Here is a 13444-nt window from a genome sequence, read left to right as displayed (position 1 = left end):
ATATGACTGAGCTGAAACCAAGGGGTTGGACGCTTAACAGACTGAGCCACCCAGCCACCCCCACGCTTTTTTAAAGCTATGAAACCCCTTATCAACAGACTGTCTTCATTGAGGTATAATATTATAACCCAAAGAAATAAATTAGTAAAATGAAAAGAAAAACACCCCACTTTGAAGTGGGTGACGGTTTCAAAAAGCCTATCTGATTGAAATCTTCAAGGTTAAGGACTCTTGAAAAATGACTCTAGAGCAGGAGTTCTTAAAGCCTCATCCACAGACCCATGGAAGATCTTCCTCGGAGTCACCAAGACACTTTCAGAGAATTGTTGTTTTTGGAAAATATGGTTATAGTCTTAAAAACATGCTATTTGTGTTTATGTGTAATGGATTTATTATTACTATTTTAAAATAAATTAAAAACCAAACCTTTTAAATGCTTCTCTTATAGTTTCTATACAGTCAACATAAGCAAAAGCTATTTCTGTTCCTCAATAATTTTATAAAGTGCCATTTTAGAAATGACCCTTTACAAAAAGTCACCACACGATATATACCATGATGAAACTGAGTCTGCACACCAAGGAGTGGCTTCACTTTCAGTCACTTGACATGACCCACTTGAGAAATCTGTCCTACCTGTTTATTTTCTATGGTTTTAGAGGTTCTGTTTCCAGAGAAGAAATACCTTCACCAAGAGATAGCAAGAGCTCCCCTAGTCATAAAACTGTGGATGTTACTTGGTCATTTTAGACTTTTTGTCCCAGTAGAAGAGTTGCCAAGGAAAGGAGTTACCAAGCTGGCAGAGGCAATTCACCCTGATGAACACAAAGAGGTAGATTTGCTTCTTCATAGTGGTCGACAGGAGGTATGTTAGGAACTCGGCAATCACTGGGGCGTTTTTGGTGTTTTTATATCAAGTTCTATCTATAAACAGACTATTACAGTCATTACCATGGATACGGTAACTGGCATCTTAGACCCCTCTCTGACATAGATCATGATCACCCCGATCATCAAGCAACCTAGTCCAGCACAAATGGTAACCACAGGAAAGGGAAATCTAAAAGGAAAAGGAAGACCTTGGGACCTCTTGCAGCAGAAAACCCTGTCTGTTATCCTAGTAATCCTCTTTTTGTACATTTTCCTCACAAACTATGACCATTGACTATCTTCAAGAATGCATGACTGTGTAGAGTGAACCTAACTATCATGAGATTGAGTAGGTCTCAGAGGATAAAGCGTAGACCCTAGCAGATTACCTTGGATCCCTTCACAACCCTTTTTCCCATTTTTGTATTCTTAGTTCCTGATTCTGTATATTATACATTTGAAGACAAGTAACTATAGTTTACTCTGAGCACTGCTATGGGGTAGTGGAGCCCTGTTTGCCCACTACCAGAGAGCCAAAATCTTCCTGTCAGGTCAAGCAATTAATCAATTATTGACAAGTGTAGAGAAGTATGAAAGCCCACATCTTATGCTCTAGATGGGTGAAAGGGATGAGAGCAACTTACTGTATAAAGTTTCCTCAGGAATGAGGCTAAAGCTATCCTCTGCAAGATTTTGCCTGAGATAGTTCCTTTTGACACCTCCCTTCCCTGTCTTGCTCCCCATTCACTCTTTCTCTGGTAGTATTTTCTTAATAAGTAATTTGGGTGTGAATACTTATCTGAGGGTCTGCTTTTGAAAAACACAATCTAAGACCAGAAACAATTTTGTTAAAGATTCTATTTATTGATTTGAGAGAGAGAGAGCTGGAGGAGCAGCGGACGGAGAGGAAGAGAAGCAGACTTCCAGTTGAGTGTGGAGCTGAACAAGGGTTTGATCTCATGACCCTGAGAACATGACCTGAGCCTAAACCAAGAGTCAGATACTTAACTGACTGAGTCACCCAGGTTCCCCCAGAAACAATTTTAATACAAGGGTGTACATGCTTATAAAACCATTGGAAAGGCTTCAAGAACTGCCCTTTCAGAAAAAAGACCACTTCTAACACACATAGGAATGAGGGAAACCAAATAACAGCACCACTGGAGTATTCTGAATCAAAAAAACTTCATCATCATAGCTGAAATCTAGGTATCAAAAAATTAAGATCAGGAAGATGCCATACCCATCACCAAAATATCTCCTGCAACCTCTACAGGTGGTGACTAGATACTACAATTCTGGGTGTATCTGCCGTTGCCTCTGTACCACCACACCCCCGAAACTACTGCGCCTGGATACTGGAACACTGTTGCTAGAGAAGCCCATGTTTCTGTGGTCTTATTTGCCCCTGATAACGGCCTAAATTAGTGATATAATTTACATCTAGAACTCTAGCTGCAGAAGGCTCCGCTAAATGTTGCTTTTAGCCTGAAATACTGTGAATTTAAATAGATGTCAAATTAATTCATATACCACAATTACAGTAATGGTTATGTCTGTAGGATAATTCCAAGAAGCAATGTTCTGGGTCATAGATAATACATATTTAAAAGCTTTATAGAAATTGTCCTATTGTACCTTATAGAGGTTTTACTTGTAATGTTCTTTTGACAATTGATCCATGACTTCTATTTTAATAGTTGGTTTCTAAGGCAGTCCAGCTTAATCTTATGCTTGACCTTTAACTCTTGTTCATGATCTTGCTTTGAGTTTTTAAAAAAGACTTCCTACAAAAATTCCCTCATCTGACACCATTCACAGTCCTATTATGATGATACTTTTTAAGAAGCATTTAATATCTTTGAAATTCACTGTAATAATAAGTTGACAGGTCTTTCTCCATTAGCTTTAATCCAGTGTTTTGTTTTTTGTTTTTATTTGTTTTTTTTTTAAAGAGGGGTAGGGGCAGAGAGGCGGGGAGAGAGAGAGAGAGAGAGAGAAAGTGAGAGAGAGTGTGCACGTGAGCAGGGGTGGGGGAAGGGGCAGAGGAGAGGGAGAGAATCCCAAGCAGGCTCCATGCCCCAGGCACAGCCAGACGCAGGGCTTGATCTCATAACCCTGAGATCATGACCTGAGCTGAAATCAAGAGTCAGATGCTTAATAGACTGAGCCACCCAGGGGCCCCAATCCAGTGTTTTTTATAATCTTTTTAAAATGTGGCCAACAGAACCAAAAATTTTAATCCAAAGTTTCCACCAAAACATGTCAAATAAGAAACTACCAAGACTTTAAAATAAGGTGATATTTTAGATAGCTTCTAGTCAGCTCCTTATACTAGATAAAAGTTTATGGTATCTGTCTAAGGCCACAGAGCTAGTTAGGTACAAAGGTGAACCTACAACCCAACACTTAACTCCTGGTAGATTTGATTTTCTACTACATTTTCATTGACTTTAGATGGACGGCAAAAATTTTACCTACAATTTTGCCATATCTTCAGTGTTCCAAGAATCTCAATATCAAAAGTCATTTTTAAAACTTTACCTACAATTGTTGTCAAAAGTCTTTGAACTTATAAAACTACAGCTGTTGACAAAGTGGTAAACAAATCATATGAAATAAAATTATTCAAATGTTTCTGAAATAGACAAAAGATTAGAATAATTTTTTTTATCCTTATAGGAGCATATCCTATCATGAACAGATAAAAAATAAAACTTTTTTTTTTTTTTTGCTTTACTTCACAGCTCAACTCTAAGCAGAAGAAAACCAGTTCTGAATGTCATCTTCTTTGCTCTCATTTCTCACAATTCCCATGAAATCTCCAAAACAAACTGGTACTGATACATGCACAGAATGGCTATGCTGCATTCTGCAGGCCACACTGTGCTGAGATCTCTGTTGGAGGGGGGAGTGGAGGCACAGTTAGTCAAAGAGCTGATGAACAGCTGACCCTTGAAAAACACAGGTTTGAACTGTGTAGGACCACTTATATACAGATTTTTTTCAATAAGTACAGTACAGCATTATAAATGTATTTTCTCTTCCTTATGATTTCCTTATTAATATTTTTTCTTCAGCTTGCTTTGTTGTAAGAATACAGTATATAATACATGTAACATAAAAATACGTGGTAATCAATTGTTTATGTTATCGGTAAGGCTTCCAGTCAACAGCAGGCTATTAGTAGTTAAGTTTTGGGGAAGTCAAAGTCATATATGGATTTTTGACTCACAAGAATTAGGGTCCCTTAACCCTCTCACATTGTTCAAGGGTTGACTGTACTAGTTACCTATTGCTGGGTAACAGCTTCCAAACCAAGTAGTTAAAAAAAAAATGTATTAATTATTTTTCAGTCAAGCCACTTCTAAATTTCTGAACAGAGTCTGTTTTATGTTTTAATAAAAATCAAAATTTTCTTTTTCATTATTCATTTATTAATAATTTTACCAGATATCTGTCATAAATATATGTCCTGTACACTGATTCACCAGTGTAGAACTTTCTGCTGATACATGTCCCCCTTCTTACAGTCTCCCACTCCTTCACTGAAGAGCAGGGTCTTCAGTGCCAGGAAAGCACTTAATCAAGGATTTTTCTTCTTTCATGATTCACAATAATTTGCACTGCATTAGGCATAGACTGCATTTAGTAAAAATGAGAAAGAAGGTGGGATGCTTGGGAGGCTCAGTCAGTTAAGTGTCTGCCTCCGGCTCAGGTCATGATTCCGGGGTTCTGGGATCGCACCCTACCTTGGGCTCCCCACCAAGCAGGGAATCTGCTTTTCTCTCTCCCTCTGACCTCCCCTGCCAACCCCGGCTCGTGCTCTTGCTCTCTCTCTCTCTCTCAAATGAGTAAATAAAGAATCTTAAAAAAAATGGGAGAGAAGATGACGGAAAGCAATGTTACCTATGCTATACACTACAGTAGTTACTAGTCATTTTGCCTATTTAAGTTAATATTAAATAAAACACACAAAATTTAAAATTCACCCCTTTAGTAATATTAGACGCATTTAAAATGCTAAAACACCCACATGAGACTAATGCCTACTATACTGGAAAGCAGAGAGAGAGAACATTTCTAGCATCAGAGAAAGTCCTATTAGAAAATGCTAGACCCTAGCCAGTCCCCAACTTACTATACATGTATTTGTATTCCTCACATACACATGCATATTGCAAAAAGAGGTCAATGTCTATTGATTATAGAAATTGCTCTTCTTTCTTAGATACTTCAACTTAGGCATACTTTCTTCTCTTTCAATACATTCTCCTCACCCCTGTAGAACTGTGTGTTGACACAGGTCCCTCTTCTCCTAGTCTCCCAAGTCTTCACCACAGAGCAAGGGCTTCACCAGCAGGAAAGCATTTTGAAAAAGGGTAAAAGACCTGGCACTACTGCTCTTCGACTCTGGGGGATTCTCTTCACCAACCGTCTCAGTCCTTGGCCACTAGTCCACAAAACTGTTCAGTTTTTTTCTTCTTCTCCTTCTCCTCCTCCCCTTCCTCCTCCTCCTTCTTCTTTTATATTAGTGATCATGATTAAACTCAAAATGACATGAGTCTTTAAGCATTATACCTTGAGTATAGACGTAAAGATTTAACGTATAAAGAAAAAGCTCACATGGAGAAAGAAATACAAGAATTTTCTTGTATATCATAAAGAAGTCCAGGAAACAAATTAGGAATGAATTTTAAAAGGCACACTATCAAAAAAAATCACAAATTTAGGTCATGAAGAGTGTATGGATATAAGAGCGCTTACCAGAGACGACTCATTCGATGTCCTGACTCAAGTGGACATTTCTGATTTGGAGCAATTTCATAGAGTAGATAATTCAATTATAGTTATAACAAGGACTCATTTTATATTATGCTGAAGATTATGGCCATCAAATATAAAATTAGGTATTCAATAGTAGGATGAGAAATATAAAGGAATAAATTCAATGGTATTACAGGACAAAACCTAGCTTTGCTCTTTCTCATCCAATAATTTCCAAGAGGGCCCCCATGCCAGGTCTTGAAGAATAGACTGAGGACTGTAGTAGCTACATATCTTAAAAACAACCTACTCACTGTTTTGTCATAGGAATATTGGTGAGAGTGAGTGCAAATACCTGTTAGATTCCTAATTGCAGTGGAAATATACCAAATACATGTATATAACCTCCAGACATATAGTGGGATAGCTACCACAATGGACATATATTGCACTTAGCACTTCAATAATGATATGACATAAACATGGACCTCAGGCTATAGTTAATAAATCATGAGGTTACTAGAAATAAAATTGAATGTCAGCCCATTAAGTTTATACTTGAATGGTAAAACAATATGAAATCATATGGATTTCTACCTGTGGTTAATAATTGATAAGTCCCAGGGGCGCCTGGGTGGCACAGTGGTTAAGCATCTGCCTTCGGCTCAGGGCGTGATCCCGGCGTTATGGGATCGAGCCCCACATCAGGCTCCTCCGCTGGGAGCCTGCTTCTTCCTCTCCCACTCCCCCTGCTTGTGTTCCCTCTCTCACTGGCTGTCTCTATCTCTGTCAAATAAATAAATAAAATCTTTAAAAAAAATTGATAAGTCCCTACAAATAAAATAGAATGTCAGGTGAAATAAACTTGGGAAATGACACTACGTAGTGTTTACAGTCCTATTGAGTCTACCATGAAGTCAAAATCAAAGCAAAAAACAAAACTAAACTAAAAACAAACAAAACACTAAGAACTATCAAACAAAAGACAAACTTAGCCTTAAAAGCAGAGTTACTACTCCTAATTTATTTCCCACATTAAATGCAATCACAGGTGGTCACATTATTGTGTGAAGGTATGACCGATACGCCAAGGAAGGGTCTCGCTGTGGTACACAATTGCACACTTTGATCTCCCCTATCATTTCCCTCAAAGCTACCTACGCCATTTATGCAGATAACAGGATAAGGGGAAAAAAGAACTACAGGGCTTCTTTGATAACGGCTATAATTCCTTAGACCCACAAGGCAACTCAGGTCCACTAGTCAGAGTAGGGAATGGTGGGTGCCAGTTGATAAATTGGGGTACGACCCTGGAATACTTGATTGAGGAATCCTGAACACTACAAGATGTTACTTCCCAAGTTACACAGGATAAACTTAGAATAGTTATCTTCTGTAATTGCCAAAAAAAAAAATTGTATTGACTTCTTCAGTTATGGAAAAGAAAATATAATGGTAAGAAAATATAAAAGCTTATTATATAAGCCATCTGGTCCCCTTCTCTCAAACAAAAGCATATCAGTAATTATAAAACCCCACTTTATGAAGATTTAGAGAGATTGATGACCACCTGAAAGAGTAGATCCAATGTTTTTCAATTCATTTTATATTCACCTTTCACTGGCCTGCTCTGTATCGATGGATAATAAGAGCAGATCATGGTCCATTGAGGTAAATAGTAGCTACAATTTTAACAGCTGTGCTACATGTGGTTTTCCTGCCAAAATAAATAAAAACATCTGCCTACCAAACACTACGTAGCTATTAAAATGACGGCGACTTGTCTTTATTTAACAAGAGATGTAGAAAACATCTATTTTCACTTGGCAAGGGCAAGAGTATGCAACAGTACCTTTACTGCTGTAGCGTCAGCAAGATTTTAATTCTTCTATTTTGTGTCTCCATCTAGTATTCAAGGACTCTGAGCTTGTCACCTCTTCAGCTGCACTTTGCACTAGTTATTTATGCTGATCGACTCTGGGGAATAGAAAATAATTCTTTCATTAAGATACATACAATTCATAAGAATGTTGGGATATAAATCTACAAAAAATATAGAAAATTTGGAATACAAATTCATGAAAAAATACATTTGTCCTATTGAATGAGATATGCTAGCCAAGCCTCACAAACACAAACTGCATTTATGAAGAAATGTGAATTCATGATGATGGCAGAACTTTTTAAAAGTGCTAATCAGAAGAATAGATAAAGCTGAAAATTTAGTTTCTAATTTGAATAATCAAGAAAGGGATTCTAGAGACTATAGTGCAAAGAGACTAAAATTATATAAATTAAAATACATGGATATTAATCAATATATTAAACAAAGAACACACCCAGATAAAATCTGTCAACTCCAAAAAACAAAAACAAAAAAATGAAGTTAAAGAAGTTTATTATTATTGCATATTTTTTTTAAAAAATCACTTACAATGAGTGAAAATAATACTCGCACAAGAATTCTTATCTGTAACATGAGATGCCAAAATATTTCCATTCTCACTCTCATTCTTCCCTTCCCATGCCCCACTCCTATCCCCACTGCCTCCAACCTCCTGGATAATTCCTGACAAAACTCTATACACTGTCAGTTCCTCATTACAAAGGATTTTCTGACCTCCAAGATTGTGTTAAGTATATAACCTGTGAAATTCTCATCACTATAAAATTAATATTTCTCTGTTTCTCAAATAAAATTTCAATCTCCCTGAGGGTAAGGGATTGTGGTGAATTTATTTAAAAATTTCCAGGGCCAACCTAGTACCTGGCAAACAGCAGGTTTTCAATAAAGTTACAACATATTCTTTGCCTTATCCTCTTGAGCATTAGAAAGACAATTGCTTTGCTCCACTTTTGAATTTCTCATTCAGTAAGATGAATGATAATAGTTTAAAGCAGAAGGAAGGACTTGGAGAAAATAAGACCATTCACTGAATCCTAACTCTGGCTTCTCCTCTCGCTCCTGTTATTGGCCCAGCCACACTCAATTACTTCTGTTCCAACTTGTAGTCAGGTTTAGTGTTGGTTCATGTGGGGTTCTCAGTTCTCTTCTTGGACAGCACAAATGATATTACAAAGTATACAATCCTGTCCCTTTATTAACTTTAAATAGGGCGAAGTGCAACTTGATTTAAAAAAAAAGTATATTTGGGGATAGCGGAAGAATTGTAATTCAGGCAAGCAAGCGGATCATAGGCAAGTCTGAAGAAACAAAGGGAAGGTCAGCTTTTTTTTTTTTTTTTTAATGATATGTTAGTTACCAGCTTTTAATAGGCTTTAGGAAGAAATTTGGGAAGGATGTTCTGAACAGAAATTTATTGGAGAAGAAGGGCTTGAGTCTTTGATGGTTTCTCATTGCCTGCAGGTGTTGCTGGGGCAGAGAGGGATCTTCCTTGCTTTTCTTAAAGTCAGGAGATAAATTCCTCTGTGAAAACATCCTCCCTCGTTGACATAATTACCTTCCTTCTTGCAGGTTATGCAGGCTTAGAGTGGTATGTGAGAGCTCCCCCTTCAGTGTTTCTGGCTCCGTTTTAAATAAGTTCCCCTTTATTTACTTTCACACCTTTAACAACCATCAGTCCTCCACCTCTACCCATAACTCACTTCAGTCTGAAGCTCAGTGTTTGTTTGCGTGTTCCTCTTTTCCATCTGCCTTAGACGTGGCGCACATTAATGTACTGGAAAGACCCTTTCTGCTGGCCTGTGCTTAATGATCTTCGCAAGAATTTAAGTTATGGAAATCATGTATAATTTAAATGCTAGTTGAAGGTCAGAATACCTCTTCAGGGGGGAAAAAAAAGTAGTAGAACATATTTTGCAAATGACCAGGCTCTGAAAAAAAAAACAATTATCAAAAAAATTATTTCCAGCACTAAAGGTTAAACAGGCTTTGAAAGCAATTCCCTGAATCTCTATTGGCATAACCTAGTTTGCTAGGTAAATGAATACACGATCAGAAACCTTTCTAAAACCTTGAGGGATATTGCCAAATCTGTCACTTAAGCAATAGCTGCCCAAGAAAAGTCTTTGGACTCCCTTGCACAAGTTGTACTAGATAATAGAATTGCTCTTGACTACCTCCTAGTGGAACAAGGTAGGGTTTGTTTTACAGCAAACACATCTTGTACTGGGGTGAACACCTCTGGTGAAGTAGAAATAGAAACTAGATAAAATCTGGGCACAAACCAAGTGGTTAAATGCAGTGCCCGCTGGTTCTTTGATCTTTTTAGCTGGTTGTCCTCAGGAATTGCTTCCTAGTTCAGATTACTCCTCCAATGTGTACTCAGCATTTTATTTATTATTTTAGGGATTTTTGTCATTGCAAAACTTTGTCTCCTCTGTATAGCTCAGTGGACACCACCTAGATAATGGTCGCTCAGCATTTAGAAATGAGTTCTAAGTCTTACGAGACATGATGTGGGGCAGTTCCAGAAACGGCAGAAGATATCTGGCCTTAAGAAATTGGACGGTAAAAACATTCTTGGCTCTGGCACTGTTGCTCAAATGTGGCCCAAGGCTCCCAAAGAATCACTTTGCCTCCCACATGGGATTTGATACACTGAGAATGAGCCTTACTGGAGGGATTGGTGATGCTTGATGTCTCATCAGCAATGTTTTCCAGTGGTTGATGTTTTCAGAGAAAGATGTAGATCGAAAGGGGGAAATGTGAAAAATTGACATGACCAGAGTCATTTTAAAATGGAGTTGGAAATAAAATCTTTAAAAAGGGGGGGGGGGGTGGCACCTGGGTGGCTCAGCTGGTTAACGGTCTGCTTGCAGGTCATGATCCCAGGGTCCTGGGATGGAGCCCCACACCGGGCTCCCTACTCAGCAGAGACTCTGCTTCTCTCCCTTCCTCTGCACCTCTCCCCTCCTCTGCTCCTCTCCCCTGCTTATGCTCTCTCTCTTGCTTTCAAATAAATAAAAATAAAATCTTAAATAAAATAAAATAAAATAAGTCAGAATAACCATTATATAGAAACCACATTACTTGCCTTGTTTGAACTGCACCAAAACCTTTGGACTGGGCAAAACCACAATTGTTTTAAGTAATTGCTAATTACTTTGACCACATCCTGACCACAAGACTGATAGTTATGGACTTTCTGAAGATGAAATCAACAGTTAATCAGTATATAAGCCAGAGTAGCTTAGTTTGTTAACACCCATAAGACTTTTTTTTTTTTTCCTTTTCTTCAACTCATGGAATTGCCCCCTTTCCTTTTCACCATAAAAAAACTTTTGCTTTCACCTTAGAAGCAGGAACTGTATTTGGGTATTCATCTGAATCTGTGCTCCTCAAAGTGCAATTCTTTGGTCCCAAATAGAAACTTTTTTGTCTCTCACTGTGGCTCTTTATTTTCAGGTTGACACACTGAAGGGGAGCAGAATTTGCCATCCCAAACATGCCTCTTTGGCATAAGGATTATCTAGAGCTGGTTATTTTCTAAGAAACAAGAGACAGGAGGATCTCTGAAAACCCAGTAGAAACTACCCTTTTGTAAGGGACATTTATATTTACAAGGGAAATCTTTATTTATAAGTGTGTCTTCTTCTCTATACTAGAAAGAGGACTAAATCTATAGAAACCCGTATCAATGGAAAAAGTTACTGATTTAAATGACAACCCTTGTTTACTTGCTTTATCTGATAACCTCCCATAACTAGCTCCCTCCCCTACAACATCTTCTTTTGTCTTTGGCTGACAAGGTGTTGGCTTGGGCCATTTGAGTTATTCAGTTTTGCTGAGTATCTTCCATGTATACAGTATACATGTGATTAAACGTCTGTTTGTTTTTCTCCTGTTAATCTGACTTTTTATTATTGGGGGGAGAGGTGGTCCTCAGCCAAGGACCTCGAAGGATAAAGGGGAAATTAATTTCATCCCCCACAACAGGAAATGAAAAATGTTAACATGTCCCAGAGTACTCCTGGTTTAACAATGTGCTTTTCCATACAAATAATTTGTTGAAATTAATACTGCCAAGTAGTTGATTGGCCATAATATATGCTAAAGGTAAGAATATATTTGCTTACACATAGAAATTCACTAAGTCACAAGTCCTAATATTTTAAGAGTTTCTTCCCAGACATATTTGTAATTCAAATGACTCCAAAGTAGAGAAAAATTGCAAGTACTATGGGAAATTGTGTCCTAAAGTTTAAACCCCTTTGTACTGAGTTCAAAATTTCACTAGGAGAATACAAAGAAATTTCACTCAAACTTTCTATTTAATAAAGAAGAATGTGTTCAGTTTTGTCATGCTAATTTAATCTTGGTCTTAACAGTGAGTGTAGGAGGAGCAAAGAAGTCCCTCCTTGATAGCTAATCAAATCACTGTGACCTTTGCAATTTCTATTGCATATGAATTATCTGGATTTGAGAGAAAGAAAAAAGATTTTCCAGGAGTCCTATATCCCAAAGGATTTTCCTAAAGAAAAACAAATCTTCACTTAATCAGAGTAAGCAATTAAGTTGACCTGGTAGCTTGGGTTGTTCTCTACTTCTTATTTTTAATTCCTACTCCAATGCATGTTGAAGTATAATTTACTAGTGAGTTTAAATAGTCAGAATGAATGGTCAAATGGTCAACTTCTTTTGCTTTTTTTTAAAGATTTTATTTATTTATTTATTTATTTGAGAGAGAGAGAGAGACTGCACGTGAGTGTGGGCAGGGGCAGAGGGAATCCCAAGCAGACTCCCCACTCAGTGTGGGGCCTCCACGCCTGCTCAGTCTCACAAGCTTGAGATCATGATCTGAGCTAAAATCATGAGTCAGATGTTTAACTGAATGAGCCACCCATGTGCCCCTCAAATTCTTTATCTTTAGCCTTGCATGCGAATTTTCCTGCAGTTATAATTATGGATTATGAAATGGCAAACAACCCTATTTTGGGTGTTCTTTGACCAGACAAATTGGTTTCAGTAGAATCTGACCAGTTATTACCCTTGCTCTTAGCAAACTCACAAACTGATAATGGAGAGAAAAAATTGGAGTAAGCATTATTAAGAGGTTTATTTAAAATGTAGCCAGGAAGACATTGAGGAAGTGAGGCTTCTGGGTACGTTCTGTTGCACATTCTTGAAGTTTTTGCTGAACTCAGCTAAAAGTTAGAGCACCTGTTGCATGTTAACATGGACATAAGTGGACCTTCCACCTAACACTAGCCCTAGCAACCAATTACATAGAGATTTGCATAACTATAGCTATACCAGCACCAATCACAATGTGTTCAAAACAACTTACGTAGATTCCCTTTTTCCTCTTTAAAAGCTTTAACTCCTTTGTCTCTCCAGAGCATGCTTTTAATTTCCATCTGTCTCCTGAACTGCAATCCCCAAATAAATGTATACATTTTATTTTGTCTTTTCTTGGTTGACAAAATCTAATAGGGTAAACACTTTTGATAGTTTAATATATTTCCTTTACAAATTTAGCATTTGATCTGATTTGATTCAGTTAAAATATATTTGAAACAAATATTAAACACCCACTATGTGCTCTATTCTAAGAAAATAACTGATATCTTTAATTTGTTATTAATTTGTAATTTTCTAATTTCTAAAAAGGATTTAATGGGAAAAGTTGAGTCACTCCATCACCAATTATTTTAATCCAAAGACAATGATAATTAGGTTTTTCCCAAAATTATACCTCAAGTAATTAGCAAATCATGCTGTTAAATCAGTGGTTTTAGGGGCAAAAATATTCCTGCAGTGCCACATTTAAAAAGTGGGATTTTTTTTGTATCATTCATATTTTTTACAAAGCTGCATAACTGATATCTATGATGACATTGTTTC

General features: G+C 37.3%; 1 long non-coding RNA gene across 1 annotated transcript in view; it reads right to left on the bottom strand.

Annotated features, from left to right (window-relative positions):
* Positions 1-13444, bottom strand: part of LOC130543301 (uncharacterized) — a 56170-nt gene that overhangs the window by 28995 nt on the left and 13731 nt on the right. The window contains exon 3 of the long non-coding RNA XR_008958551.1: positions 7490-7614. This is a non-coding gene — a long non-coding RNA (uncharacterized LOC130543301). The remainder of the gene's footprint in view (positions 1-7489; positions 7615-13444) is intronic.

This window comes from Ursus arctos, unplaced genomic scaffold (assembly GCF_023065955.2).
Source record: "Ursus arctos isolate Adak ecotype North America unplaced genomic scaffold, UrsArc2.0 scaffold_11, whole genome shotgun sequence".
NCBI lineage: Eukaryota > Metazoa > Chordata > Mammalia > Carnivora > Ursidae > Ursus > Ursus arctos.
The sequence above is the reverse complement of the archived record's forward strand: the minus strand, read 5'-3'. Positions and strand labels throughout refer to the sequence as shown.